Genomic DNA, 15,940 nt, shown 5'->3' on the forward strand with positions numbered 1-15,940 from the left:
GAACAACGTATTGTTAGAAAGAGTAAACTCTCGAGTTTTACATGGTTCCCGCTAGGTAGCGGCAGTGTGCGCTCACTTTAGTTCTAGTAAAAACAGTGTCGAAACAACAGAAAACATTTTGTGTTCTACGTTTTGCGTAGTGCGGGTCAGTAATAACTGTTTAACGTGACTTTCGTGCTAGGTAAGGTGTGGATCCTCCTACGGTATACAGCATTACACGATGGCTTGAACAATTCTGAGAAACAGGTTGTTTGTGTAAAGGCAAATCGCCAGGCCGTCCCCGAGTGTCTGACGCAGACGTCAAACGCATCCGCCATAGTTTCACGAGTCCGCAATAATCCATTCGCTGAGCAGATCGACAGCTCAGCATGTCCCCGATGTCTGTCTGGCGTATGTTGCGTCGACCTTTATATATGAAACCATGGAAAATTCAGCTACTGGAAGCTTTTCGCGAAGGTGAAAAACAACAACGTGTGGTGTTCTGTAATTTCGTTCTTGGCTAGATGGACAATGACAGTTTTCTTCCACGCTTAATGTTTAGTCATGAGGCAACATTCCACTTAAATGGAAAGGTGAACCGTCATAATCTGGGAACATGCGGTATGGATCAACCACATTGGTACGTTGGTCTACTATGGAATAGGGAAACAAATAGGAAGGACTGGACCCCTTTTGTTATCACTCGTTTTATTTATCAATCATATACACAAATTCCTTTAAAACACCAATATCTTAATCTGCTACCAATATATTTTATGAAACAAATCTCATATATAAGAAAATTTTAAAACCACTAACAATCATGCGCCTGACGGCTTAAAATTAATTCGCAATTGTATGTTGCTCTCCAGACAAAGTTTAATAAATATAATAAATACCCGAATAAAGATAATTAGCATCAGAATTAATTAGTTAGGAGTGACGCCAGGTCGATCGAAGGCGGAACGAAAACTGAACTTGGAGAAGCCAAGATGGAAGCCGGCAGTTCGTACAGGACCCACTTCTCGAGCTTCGACCCGGAGTCACCTCCCGCTACCCAGGATTTCACAGCCCCGGTACCCGTAGGTGGAAAGGTAGCGCTCAGTCCAAAACACGAGCCAGCCAGCTGTAACATTTAACAAGCGCACAGACCAGGTCTGCAGGGACAATGTAAAAAACCACCAAAAGATACTAATAACAGGTTAAATTATTCACTAATAAAACGGCACACTGCCTTCTTTAAGGTCAAGTACTTTGGTTTAAATGGTTCAATGGCACTATGGGACTCAACTGCTGAGGTCATTAGTCCCCTAGAACTTAGAACTAGTTAAACCTAACTAACCTAAGGACATCACAAACATCCATGCCCGAGGCAGGATTCGAACCTGCGGCCGTAGCGGTCTTGCGGTTCCAGACTGCAGCGCCTTTAACCGCACGGCCACTTCGGCCGGCCCAAGTACTTTGCGTTTCGATTAACATTTATAAACATTTCTCCTCCGGAATGACGACCATGCAAAATATAAATACACTGTACATCAGGTCTTATCACTTAGCTGACAGATGAAGGCACAAAATCAGTTTTAACAAATATGTGCAACTATTCTCAATGAAAAATACTGAATATTGGATTAATTGTGGCAATACAATGAAGCGTACACATTTGACGGTAAAAGAAGAATTACACACCAAACTAAATAAATGATTCCTACATAGAGGGATTATTACATAGCATATCATTCTGAACATCTGCAGCAGATGGTCAGGGTGTCCGAGCGATTCTAGGTTCTACAGTCTGGAACCGCGCGACCGCTACGGTCGCTGTCCTTAGGTTAGTTAGGTTTAAGTAGTGCTTAGTTCTATGGGAGTGATTACCTTAGAAGTTTAGTCTCATAGTGCTCAGAGCCATTTTAAACCATCTGGAGCACTTATACACCCAATGTTTCAGCAACACCCAATAGTGGATTCACAGAATGCATTCACACCACAGGAAGTTTATTATGGCATAAGCCAAATAAACGTTCGATATATTTTAAAGCACTACAGCAGTGCTGACAAATCTGCAGTCACATATCACGAACAAATTCACTTAACCTTTCGCTGGACGTCCGATATGGCTTGCTTCGGGTACAGCAGGCGCCAGTAAGGCACCACGCTACCGTAGACAGCCGTGTCCGGAAGTAGCAGCACGCAACCCAAGGCGGCAACAATCCTCCTCACAGGCGACAGGAAAGGTTCAAAATGGTTCAAATGGTTCTGAGCACTATGGGACTTAACATCTGTGGTCATCAGTCCCCCAGAACTTAGAACTACTTAAACCTAACTAACCTAAGGACATCACACACATCCATGCCCGAAGCAGGATTCGAACCTGCGACCGTAGCAGTCCCGCGGTTCCGGACTGAGCGCCTAGAACCGCTAGACCACCGCGGCCGGCGGCGACAGGAAAGGCTCTCCACCAAGCTGCCCCATACACGTAGTCGGTTCTCGCTCCACCACAAGCGCATTCCGGCTTCAGGTAACACTGAACGCGAACTGTCACGTTCTTCAGGAGAGCCTCCAGTTAACTCCTTCGGCAAAGATAAGGCTAGCGCGCCAGCAAAACGCGGCGGCTCACACATGAAGTTGTACAACATGAGAGTGGCTCTCCAAAATTTAATGTGTTTTGTGCAGTTTCACGGGAAAAGGTTTATGGTCCATTTTTCTTTGCCGAGAACAGTATTGCAGGAAGCACATATCTCGATATGCTTGATACCCTTTTTTTCCCACAGTTGGAAACTCATTCGAACGACTTCATTTACCAACAGGATGGGGCACCGCCACACTGGCATCTGGAAGTGCGGGAATCTTCAAATCAAAGAATTACTGAACGATGGATCGGTCGCACTTTACCAAATGATTCAGCCTTACATTACTGACCTCCAAGATCGCCGGACCTCAGACCTGAGTCTATGTGATTATCTCGTGGGGGTTTATAAGAGACTCCGTTACTAACAACAATGGATGAACTTGAGACATCACGTAACAGCAACTGTGGTAATAAAGAGATGGGGCCCCTCCACGCCCGCACCAACGTGGTCACCTCCGTAAACATGTTAGTTGTCCAGTAAGTGGATCACAGGATGCTGGGCTGTGATGTTGTCCGTGTGTCTGGGTAAGGCTACGCATTAACACGGTCCATCAGGTGATAGATAGTGGACGAAACGCGAGTGAGGGTAGCGATTTGAAGAGCAGAGGGAAAAAAGTGCCATGGCTCGTGCCGTGGGAAAAAAACCTCTGCGACAGTGGGATGGGTAGTAAGAGCAGTAGTGGCTTACTAGCTGCGATAGCTCATGCAAGGTTGGATTTGTTAGTATAGGTATCATGCAGCATTACCGTGACAAGCGATGGCGATGTGTCCCAGTTGCTGCAGCTGCTACATTCCTGTAACAATCAAGATCGTTATACAGTAGTGGGAGATCGGCCATAGATCATCTCACTGTGTGGGGGATGTGTGGAGCTTGTTTGCATGCAGTGTACGGTACAGCTTCCCTGTGTGGTGCCAGTTATTCGACAGTGTAGCTGTAACTCAAGACATGCTCACTGTAGTGTGGGAACACTTTAGTGACTTTCATGTCAAGTGTTATGCAACTTTTCAGTGAAAAGGGCTATTTTGAACTCGTGATGGGTGTGCTGTCTGTATTGTTGATGACGAAGGTGAGGGTGAAACTCTATGCTGACACGTATCTTATCCACAGGAATAGTACAAAGAGGGTCACCGACCTAAACCTCCTCAGCCAACGGACAGATCGTATCAATAGCGTCACATGCCTCTAATACAGGGAGCGGTGCGGAGTTATTTGCACGGTTCAGTGACAATGTGTCCACCTGTGGAAAGCCTGAGAAACCACATTTTACTGCGCGGACGTACCGTAAAAGAGTCAGTGAGGTTCTAGAAGGTACCGACAGGGATGTGGAGTTATGGTGAACTCACAGCCGAGGCCATCTGCTCCATGTTTCTCAGTTGAGGATCGATAGCGTCAACAGCCCGGTCAAGGTGATCTCACAGGTTCTCGATTGGGTTTAAATCCGGGGAGTTTGGTGCCAGGAGAGATAGTAAACTCACCCCAGTGCTCTCAGAACTACGCACGTACAATGCGATCTGTGTCCTGCTGTACATGTCGCCGTGTCGAGGAAGAAATAATCCACATATAGGGACGGACATGGTTCCCAAGGACAGATGCATAGCTGTGTTGATCTACTGTGCCTTCCACAATGACGAGATCACCTAGGGAATGCCACTAAAACACTCGCCAGATCATAACGCTCCCACCTCCGGTCAGATCCCTACCGACAAGTGTTGAGAGCAAAAGGGGGACACGTCGCTCAACAGTAGTTTTGAGAAGTATTGAAAAAGGTGTAAAAAAAATTGAAATTTGTGATAAGGTCTTATGGGACCAAACTGCTGAGGTCATCGGTCCCTAACCTTACACAGGATTTAATGTAACTTAAACTAACTTACGCTAAGGGCAACACACACACCCATGACCGAGGGCGGACGCGAACCTCCGACGGGGGCAGCCGGGCGGACCGTGACAAGGCGCCTCAGACGACGCGGCTCTCCCGAAGCTGTATAATCTTGAATAGCATTATTCCCAAACCTCATAACAACTCCCACATGCTCATCAGAAAGAATGCACTCTCATACTGGAAGCTGAAGCATAGAATAAAGGCAAATTATAGAAAACGAAAATAGAAAAGACCGACATATCCACTCCTTTATTTAACAACACGCGCCAGCCGGAGTGGCCGTGCGGTTCTAGGCGTTACAGTCTGGAACCGAGCGATCGCTCGGAGCGATCGCAGGATTCGAATCCTGCTTCGGGCATGGATGTGTGGTTGTCCTTAGGTTAGTTAGATTTAATTAGTTCTAAGTTCTAGGTGACTGATGACCTCAGAAGTTAAGTCCCATAGTGCTCAGAGCCATTTGAACCATTTAACAACACGCATTTTATCATAAATATCGGTTAACTAAAAAAATAGTATATTTTCAAGCAAAATGTTCTTTTTAATCAATTCGACGTGTTCATACAAATTCTTATTATTTGTATAAACAAATCAAAATAGACAATATAATGGAAATCAATTTCCTTTTTAATGCCTTGATTTGTATCATGGTAGAGTTAACTTCACGTTTATTACTTATTAAACAACGCTGTTTATTTTGTTAAAAGTCGTCACTCTTGATCACTGTCCCAAACTTCACTTTCAGATACACTGTCTTTCTCCCACCGGCCCCTACCGCAGGAGGTTCGAGTCCTCCGTCGGGCATGGGTGTGTGTGTGTGTGTGTGTGTGTGTGTGTGTGTGTGTGTGTGTGTTGTTCTTAGCTTCAGTTAGTTTAAGTAGTGTGTAAGTCTAGGGACCGATGACCTCAGCAGTTTGGTCCCTTAGGAATTCACACACATTTGAACATTTTCTGCCCACAATTCACTTTATTTGGGCGTTGTTTCCTAGCTGTTGGTATATAGGGAAGAATTTTAGCACTCAAGTACTCATCCTGTTCATCTTTGTTGGGCATATTGTTGTTTTATGTCGACAATAGTTCCTTTTCAGCAACTGAGAACCTCTGGAAACATTTACGTCGGCATCTGTAAACGGATATTAGCGTATGATTAACCTATGTACTTTTGCGAATAACACATTTTTACCGATTTCCTGTATTATAACTTAAATATAGATTTAAAATTCGCGTACAAGAAAATAATTTGTAATTACGTTTTAATATAATACTTCTACACAACTTGCTTTACTATTGTATTGTGTACAGAGAACACAAACAAGATTTTCGTCTTGGAAATGTTTATGTTCTGTCCCACTGTCTGACCTTCTGAAGAGAGATACGAGACCAACGTCTGTAGTTCTTCGAAATGAATTGCCAACAGCACAATGTCATTTGAAAATCTCCGTTGTTAAGGCTCTTCTCGTTGATTCAAATTTCTTTTTCTTCCTAGTTTAATTCTGACAGCGCCATGCCAACGGCGCCATAAAACCGCTTGAGAGAGATTGGATAACCTTCTTTCACTCCTTCGTGAGTTGGAAACGCTTGAGTTGGTTCCCTGACAGTGAGAAACGCTGTAGTATTTCGTATATACGGTACCGGACGTTAATGCAGGCCACCTTCATCCTTTGCTCAGCTAAGTGTTGCACGTCAGTAGGATGGCTAACTGAAGCAAACGCCTTTCTATAATCTGCAAAAACTTTACAAGGAGGCATCCAGTATTCTTCTGCTTTGTTTATCACTTCCTAGAGAAAAAAATGGTATAGTGTCAAGGGTAAGTACAGTAAATCGATACGTACGAAGCTAATGGAAGTCTGATCGCAGAGTCACGTGGGATGCGCGTGAAGATCACTTAAAAATAACTGCCCTAAAACGATTTTAACAGCTTTCATTCTAAGACAGTAGACGAATATTACAAACTAATCTACCTTACAGCCATGCGGAATAATCGAGATTGATGTAATAGTTAATGTACGGTAAACTGAACCGTGATTTCGCAGCGTCGCACACGGTTGACGTAACATGTGGTACTTACCTGTCCCTCGGGTTTCACAAGCAGGTTTAAGGTAACGGCGTCTTCATCCGCAGCCAGAACGAGTGCAATAAAATTACTGACGTTAGAATGAACCGCGAATACGAGACACAACCACAAAGCGCATATCAGCGCACGTGCAGCCCACACATTCGTGGTCTTTGTCTCAGCTTTCCTGTGGTCTCCACACGACATTTTGACAGTCGGGCGACATTACACGGACCAACTCAGCAACACACGTGCTCCTGTTACGTAGTGTCAATATATTTTCAAGCACAGTCGCTCGTAATAACTATTATTGACAGAAATAAAAGTCACACTTACTGGATTGCTTCTTTATTTTATTTTCCTTCATTTTCCGATTGTACACCTGAACCTAAAATTGTTACTAAGTAAACTGAGATGAAACTATAAAAAAATATGAAAAGTCTGATTAATTTTTCCATATTGACTTGACATGACGCAGGTAGACAGTCATTCATTTTTTCTAGACTACTAGTAACCTAAGAACTGTGAATTTTTAAAACTACCTGCACGTTCTCCAAAGTAAAGTGTCCACTGATATTAATTAATGTTCCCCAGCGTTTTATTAGAACAACGGATGGTTGGAATATGTAACTAAAGGAGAAACAGTGTTCAGAAAATCCTATGCGAATAAATGATGTTGCAGAATTGGTATAAAACGGCCATGCTTTCTACATGAACCACGAGGAGGAGTCTCTTTCGGTTACAAGGCTTAACCTTATTCCTTGCTCATTTCGTTCGTCAGATATCACTTGGTCTAACATCTTCTAACCAGTAGGTTGGCAGCAGCGACCATGTTATTTCAACAACTGCGTCTCCCAACAATAAAGATGGATGACATGTGAAGTCTACAGAAAAAATGTATACATAAGGTGCAAATCGGTGACTTACTAGAGTGCTGAAAATCGTCCTGCTAAGATCAACGTATAATATTGTATGTTGCGTTGTAAGAGAATTGGTGACTCGATTTTGAAAATCTGATTTAAGTTATAGTAAATTATACATCTGTTGGAAACAATAAATTATTTCAACCAAGTTATTTGTACGTCCTGGAACCAGTTTCTATTCCGACCAGAATACAAACATCTATGGTATCGTTCTTCCTCGTTCACCCTCTATGTGATCGTTCAGTGAGTTTACAAGTAAGTGAACTAGTACAAATCGACAGAGAGAGGTGAAAAGCTTGATGAATTGTCGTAATGCATCAGGACTTACAATAGTCTGTCGCCTGATGCTGATTCGATACTCAGTGTGTGTTTTGTGTCTGAGTTGATATTTGCCTTCGGAGCTGAGGATGAGAATAAGACCCTATTCGTAGGGGACGTGGGTGTGGGATGGCTGGGGGAGGGAGGGGGGGGAGCAGATAGAAGAGAGCCGGGCCGAACCCAACCGTTTCGAGTCTGGAGGAGAAATTCGAATCCTACGGGGCAAAATTTTCATCGTCAACATTTGGTCGGAGAAAGGAGGAGAGGAGCTACCACAAAATTTTTTATCACCTGGGATGCTTTGCAAACAGCTCCACAGCGTCTCGTGACGTTAGGCGATGCACTGAATGGAACCGCTAAATTCAGTGGATACGTTGGCCCAAGTAGAAATGAGTACAGTGCGCTTTGCAGTGGCACCGGGTTTCACACTCTGACACCTCTTTCATCAACAAATCGGCCTGTGCAACTAGGACTAGAGCTCTGTGCGTTGCGTAGAAAATTAATTAGTATATAGACAGTCATCCATCCCGGGAATCGAGAATCACGACTTTTGTCTATTATCGACATCGATACTGGCAAGATATCAATCCTCAGAATTCCAAGACTTTCTAAATGGAAATTTGTGGTGAGTTTTATGGGACCAAACTGCTGAGGTCATCGATTCCTAAGCTTACACACTAGTTCAAAAATGGTTCAAATGGCTCTGAGCACTATGGGACTTAACATCTATGGTCATCAGTCCCCTAGAACTTAGAGCTACTTAAACCTAACTAACCTAAGGACAGCACACAACACCCAGTCATCACGAGGCAGAGAAAATCCCTGACCCCGCCGGGAATCGAACCCGGGAACCCGGGCGTGGGAAGCGAGAACGCTGCCGCACGACCACGGGCTGCGGACTACACACTAGTTCTTCTAACTTAAACTAACTTACTCTAAGGACAACACACACGCACTCATGCCCGAGGGAGGACTCGAACCTCCTACGGGGAGAGCCGCGCGAACCGTGGCAAGGCGCCCCAAACCACACGGCTACCCCGCGCAGCCCAAGACTTTCGACAATGTTTTAATTTTAAGTTTGAAGTCGGATAGTAAATGACAAAAGAAATAATTTTTCGTGTAATATTATTATAAATTTCGACAATCTTTAGATTTCTTCGTTCTACCTTATAGCGATACAGATGGCCGTACCGTAGGTGCAACCACAACGGAGGGGTATCTGTTGAGAGGCCAGACAAACGTTTGGTTCCTGAAGAGGGGCAGCAGCCTTTTCAGTAGTTGCTGGGGCAACAGTCTGGATGATTGATTGCTCTGGCCTTGTAACACTAACCAAAACGGCCTTGCTGTTCTGGTACTGTGAACGGCTGAAAGCAAGGGGAAACTACAGCCGTAATTTTTCCCGAGGGAATGCAGTTTTACTGTATGGTTAAATAATGATGGCGTCCTCTTGGGTAAAATATTCCGGAGGTAAAATAGTCCCCCATTCGGATCTCCGGGCGGGGACTTACTCAGGAGGACGTCGTTATCAGGAGAAAGAAAACTGGCGTTCTACGGATCGGAGCGTGGAATGTCAGATCCCTTAATCGGGCAGGTAGGTAAGAAAATTTAAAAAGGGAAATGGATAGGTTAAAGTTAGATATAGTGGGAATTAGTGAAGTTCGGTGGCAGGAGGAACAAGACTTTTGGTCAGGTGAATACAGGGTTATAAATACAAAATCAAATAGGGGTAATGGAGTAGGTTTAATAATGAATAAAAAAATAGGAGTGCGGGTAAGCTACTACAAACAGCATACTGAACGCATTATTGTGGCCAAGATAGACACGAAGCACATGCCTACTACAGTAGTACAAGTTTATATGCCAACTGGCTCTGCAGATAATGAAGAAATTGATGAAATGTATGATTAGATAAAAGAAATTATTCAGGTAGTGAAGGGAGACGAAAATTTAATAGTCATCGGTGACTGGAATTCGAGAGTACGAAAAGGGAGAGAAGGAACCATAGTGGATGAATATGGATTGAGGGTGAGAAATAAAAGAGAAATGGTAGAATTTTGCACAGAGCATAACTTAATCATAGCTAACACTTGGTTCAAGAATCATAAAATAAGGTTGTATACATGGAAGAATCCTGGAGATACTAGAAGGTATCAGATAGATTATATAATTGTAAGACAGAGATTTAGGAACCAGGTTTTAAATTGTAAGACATTTCCAGGGGCAGATGTGGACTCTGACCACAATCTATTGGTTATGAACTGTAGTTTAAAACTGAAGAAACTGCAAAAAGTTGGGAATTTAAGGAGATGGGACCTGGATAAACTGACGAAACCAGAGGTTTTACAGAGTTTCAGGGAGAGCATAAGGGAAAAATTGACAGGAATGGGGGAAAGAAATACAGCAGAAGAAGAATGGGTAGCTCTGAGGGATGAAGTAGTGAAGGCGGCAGAGGATCAAGTAGGTAAAAAGACAATGGCTAGTAGAAATCCTTGGGTAACAGAAGAAATATTGAATTTAACTGATGAAAGGAGAAAATATAAAAACGCAGTAAATGAAGCAGGCAAAAAGGAATACAAACGTCTCAAAAATGAGATTGTCAGGAAGTCCAAAATGGCTAAGCAGGGATGGCTAGTGGACAAATGTAAGGATGTAGAGGCTTATCTTACTAGGGGTAAGATAGATACTGCCTACAGGAAAATTAAAGAGACCTTTGGAGAAAAGAGAGACACTTGTATGAATATCAAGAGCTCAGATGGAAACCCAGTTCTAAGCAAAAAAGGGAATGCAGAAAGGTAGACGGAGTATATAGAGGGTCTATACAAGAGCGATGTACTTGTGGACAATATTATGGAAATTGAATAGGATGTAGATGAAGATGAAATGGGAGATACGATACTGTGTGAACAGTTTGAGCCGGCCGAAGTGGCCGTGCGGTTAAAGGCGCTGCAGTCTGGAACCGCAGGACCGCTACGGTCGCAGGTTCGAATCCTGCCTCGGGCATGGATGTTTGTGATGTCCTTAGGTTAGTTAGGTTTAACTAGTTCTAAGTTCTAGGGGACTAATGACCTCCGCAGTTGAGTCCCATAGTGCTCAGAGCCATTTGAACCATTTTTTTTAACAGTTTGACAGAACACTGAAAGACCTGAGTCGAAACAAGGCCCCGGGAGTCGACAACATTCCATTAGAACTACTGACAGACTTGGGAGAGCCAGTCCTGACAAAACTCTACCATCTGGTTAGCAAGATGTATGAGACAGGTGAAATCCCCTCAGACTTCAAGAGGAATATAATAATTCCAATCCCAAAGAAAAGAGGTATTGACAGATGTGAAAATTACCGAACTATCAGTTTAATAAGTCACTGCTGCAAAACACTAACGCGAATTCTTTACAGACGAATGGAAAAACTGGTAGAAGCCGACCTCGGGGAAGATCAGTTTGGATTCCGCAGAAATGTTGGAACACGTGAGGCAATACTGACACTACGACTAGATTAATGAAAGGCAAACCTACGTTTCTAGCATTTGTAGACTTAGAGAAAGCTTTTGACAATGTTGACTGGAATACTCTCTTTCAAATTCTAAAGATGGCAGGGGTAAAATACAGGGAGCGAAGGGCTATTTACAATTTGTACAGAAACCAGATGGCAGTTATAAGAGTCGAGTGGCATGAAAGGGAAGCAGCGGTTGGGAAGGGAGTGAGACAGGGTTGTAGCCTGTCCCCGATGTTATTCAATCGGCATACTGAGCAAGCAGTAAAGGAAACAAAAGGAAAATTCGGAGTAGGTATTAAAATCCATGGAGAAGAAATAAAAATGTTGTGGTTCGCCGATGACATTGTAATTCTGTCAGAGACAGCAAAAGACTTAGAAGAGCAATTAAACGGAATGGGCAGTGTCTTGAATGGAGGATATAAGATGAACATCAACAAAAGCAAAACGAGGATAATGGAATGTAGTCGAATTAAGTCGGGTGATGCTGAGGGAATTAGATTAGGAACTGAGACACTTAAAGTAGTAAAGGAGTTTTGCTATTTGGGGAGCAAAATAACTGATGATGTAGACTGGCAATGACAAGGAAACGTTTCTGAAGAAGAGAAATTTGTTAACATCGAGTGTTGATTTTAGTGTCAGGAAGTCGTTTCTGAAAGTAATTGTATGGAGTGCAGCCATGTATGGAAGTGAAACATGGATGATAAATACACTCCTGGAAATGGAAAAAAGAACACATTGACACCGGTGTGTCAGACCCACCATACTTGCTCCGGACACTGCGAGAGGGCTGTACAAGCAATGATCACACGCACGGCACAGCGGACACACCAGGAACCGCGGTGTTGGCCGTCGAATGGCGCTAGCTGCGCAGCATTTGTGCACCGCCGCCGTCAGTGTCAGCCAGTTTGCCGTGGCATACGGAGCTCCATCGCAGTCTTTAACACTGGTAGCATGCCGCGACAGCGTGGACGTGAACCGTATGTGCAGTTGACGGACTTTGAGCGAGGGCGTATAGTGGGCATGCGGGAGGCCGGGTGGACGTACCGCCGAATTGCTCAACACGTGGGGCGTGAGGTCTCCACAGTACATCGATGTTGTCGCCAGTGGTCGGCGGAAGGTGCACGTGCCCGTCGACCTGGCACCGGACCGCAGCGACGCACGGATGCACGCCAAGACCGTAGGATCCTACGCAGTGCCGTAGGGGACCGCACCGCCACTTCCCAGCAAATTAGGGACACTGTTGCTCCTGGGGTATCGGCGAGGACCATTCGCAACCGTCTCCATGAAGCTGGGCTACGGTCCCGCACACCGTTAGGCCGTCTTCCGCTCACGCCCCAACATCGTGCAGCCCGCCTCCAGTGGTGTCGCGACAGGCGTGAATGGAGGGACGAATGGAGACGTGTCGTCTTCAGCGATGAGAGTCGCTTCTGCCTTGGTGCCAATGATGGTCGTATGCGTGTTTGGCGCCGTGCAGGTGAGCGCCACAATCAGGACTGCATACGACCGAGGCACACAGGGCCAACACCCGGCATCATGGTGTGGGGAGCGATCTCCTACACTGGCCGTACACCACTGGTGATCGTCGAGGGGACACTGAATAGTGCACGGTACATCCAAACCGTCATCGAACCCATCGTTCTACCATTCCTAGACCGGCAAGGGAACTTGCTGTTCCAACAGGACAATGCACGTCCGCATGTATCCCGTGCCACCCAACGTGCTCTAGAAGGTGTAAGTCAACTACCCTGGCCAGCAAGATCTCCGGATCTGTCCCCCATTGAGCATGTTTGGGACTGGATGAAGCGTCGTCTCACGCGGTCTGCACGTCCAGCACGAACGCTGGTCCAACTGAGGCGCCAGGTGGAAATGGCATGGCAAGCCGTTCCACAGGACTACATCCAGCATCTCTACGATCGTCTCCATGGGAGACTAGCAGCCTGCATTGCTGCGAAAGGTGGATATACACTGTACTAGTGCCGACATTGTGCGTGCTCTGTTGCCTGTGTCTATGTGCCTGTGGTTCTGTCAGTGTGATCATGTGATGTATCTGACCCCAGGAATGTGTCAATAAAGTTTCCCCTTCCTGGGACAATGAATTCACGGTGTTCTTATTTCAATTTCCAGGAGTGTAGTTTGGACAAGAAGAGAATAGAAGCTTTCGAAATGTGGTGCTACAGAAGAATGCTGGAGATTTGATGGGTAGATCACATAACTAATGAGGAGGTATTGAATAGAATTGGGGAGAAGAGGCGTTTGTGGCACAACTTGACTAGAAGAAGGGACCGGTTGGTAGGACATGTTCTGAGGCATCAAGGGATCACAAATTTAACATTGGAGGGCAGCGTGGAGGGTAAAAATCATAGAGGGAGACCAAGAGGTGAATACACTAAGCAGATTCAGAAGGATGTAGGTTGCAGTAAGTACTGGGAGATGAAGAAGCTTGCACAGGATAGAGTATCATGGAGAGCTGCATCAAACCAGTCTCAGGACTGAAGACAACATCAACAACACCTTATAGCTTTTGATGACTGAGATTGCGGCTATCAAAATATGTGACATATACGGACGTATCTTTTGATTGTATTGACTTAGAAGCTTCAATGTTTTACACCGCCAAGAAACTGCAGATATTAGTATGTGACATGAATTTCAATTTGATACGTTTACCTCTTGCTGAAAAAATGTATTTTTTTCGGTTGTCGGACCGACAACAAAGTGATCCTGTAAAGGTTTCGCTTTTAACGGGTGAGGTATTCGACTTTCGTAGTATCAAAGAAATGAAAGATCTTTTCTGAGATTGAAAAATGTGTGTTAAATGATCTTTGGCTCATCTACAGTTTTCTCACGAGTGAACGTATTATTGAATTGATAGGGTATTTTGTTAGCATTTATCATTCATTCGAGACGTTGAACTAAGATATACACTAGAACTTTAACACATTGACTGCCGCACGCCAAGTGACGGATGTTTTACCGCCAGGATAGACCGCGCGCACGACATTAGGAGTGAGGCTCTATTTGGCCGCTGGTAGCAATCAACGTGTCAAAAATGTTGATGTTGGAAATTTCTTTTTAGGAAGAACTATTTTGTTTATAATATATGCGTTACTATAAATTCAGTAATTAATTGTCTCTTTAAATTTTCTTTACTTTGAGAAGTACGAAAATATTTTGTATGAATTAAACAAATTTCTTTACGTAACATGTGTCAGACGACAATGAGAGACTACTCACAGATCAAATTTGAATCACATCAGTTTCTTGTTTCTCAACTGACAACTTCAAATAAGTAAGAATGACTCTGTACGAATGCTCGCTCTCGCGGCGATATCCATTAACAAAATATCCTCGGGTTTCAACCCGCGTCAATTGGTTAAATGCCCACGAGCTTCCGGCAGAGATCTCTCCCATTGTCAAGTGATTGACTGTAGTGTGAATGCCGCTTGCGTATTTATACAGCCGCGCCGTCGCCTGTGACGTCACTGGTACTCACTCCCGCACCACATGCGGTGACGTTTCGGTAGCCCGTCCCCATTCCACCTCCAACTCCGCGGTCAGGAGATCCCAGGTCGTACACAGTTGCAATCCAGCAGGGCAGCAGCATCCACACAACAGTCATCCAATTCACAATGACGGATGAGATCTCTGCCGAGAGCTCTTGGACAGCTAACCGTTTGACGCGGCTTTAAACACGAGAATATTTTATTAATATTTTTTAAAAATGGTTCAAATGGCTCTGAGCACTATGGGACTGAACATCTGAGGTCATCATTCTTTTTGATGTATCGAAAATACTGATAGTTTGCACCTGGTTAATCGTCTTCAACGATACCAGTATGACGATTTATTGAAAAGTGGACATATCGATATTTCAGAAAATTTCGCTACATTTCACGCTAGACCACAGATACGCCTCTACTCGCAAGCGGTCGGGTACAGCAGACACATCGCACCGGTCTGTCACACCGGTCTGCCTGTGGATGGACGCCTGCAGGGAATTTAGAGGAAGAAGTAGAGCGGAAGCCTTGTTCGCCGCACGACGAGTTGAGCATGAGCCTTAGCTGCGTCTCTATCAAATGCGGCCGAAATTATTGAGCAGTCGCCAAGATTTAACCTTCCTGCGACTTTTCTAAATCACGTAAGGCAACTGCCGGTATAGTTGCTTCGAAGTGGAACGGCCTGTTTTCTTCGCATGCTTTTTCCACTCACAGCTGGCGCTCTGTCTCTAATGACATCGTTGTGGACGGGTCGTTGACTGATAATCCTCCTTCCTGTGGCCTTTCCCACAGTCCTTCTTTCTGTAGCTAGGATGTCCCATGCTAAGCTTGATACGTGTCCCAAACACTTGAGTAGTTTTCAAATATGAACCTTAAAGGTACTGTGTATGTAATTACTTTAGTAGATAAAGTGTAATTTCTCAGTATCCCGCAAACGAATCGTAGACTGTAATTTGCTTTATGTGCCATTGAGCCTGATCTTTCCACTTCATATCTTTACACATTATTATTCTCCAGTTTTTCGATTGAGTCAGTCATTACTCCTGTAATCAAAGAACATCACGATTTTACGTTTTGTAAAGGCCACAACTAAGCTATTTTCTGCACTAGGGGTTACTTACCAGTCTCTGCACCTGGCTGATATTTTGTATCAAACTGTACATAATGCAAATATA

General features: G+C 44.3%; 1 long non-coding RNA gene across 1 annotated transcript in view; it reads right to left on the bottom strand.

The window, feature by feature from the left end:
• Window positions 1-743: 743 nt before the first annotated feature.
• LOC126203799 (uncharacterized) overlaps window positions 744-15,940 on the bottom strand; it is a 332,644-nt gene continuing 317,447 nt past the window's right edge. Inside the window, exon 3 of the long non-coding RNA XR_007540373.1 lies at window positions 744-1,105. This is a non-coding gene — a long non-coding RNA (uncharacterized LOC126203799). The remainder of the gene's footprint in view (window positions 1,106-15,940) is intronic.

The sequence above is a fragment of the Schistocerca nitens genome, chromosome 9 (assembly GCF_023898315.1).
Source record: "Schistocerca nitens isolate TAMUIC-IGC-003100 chromosome 9, iqSchNite1.1, whole genome shotgun sequence".
Lineage (NCBI taxonomy): Eukaryota > Metazoa > Arthropoda > Insecta > Orthoptera > Acrididae > Schistocerca > Schistocerca nitens.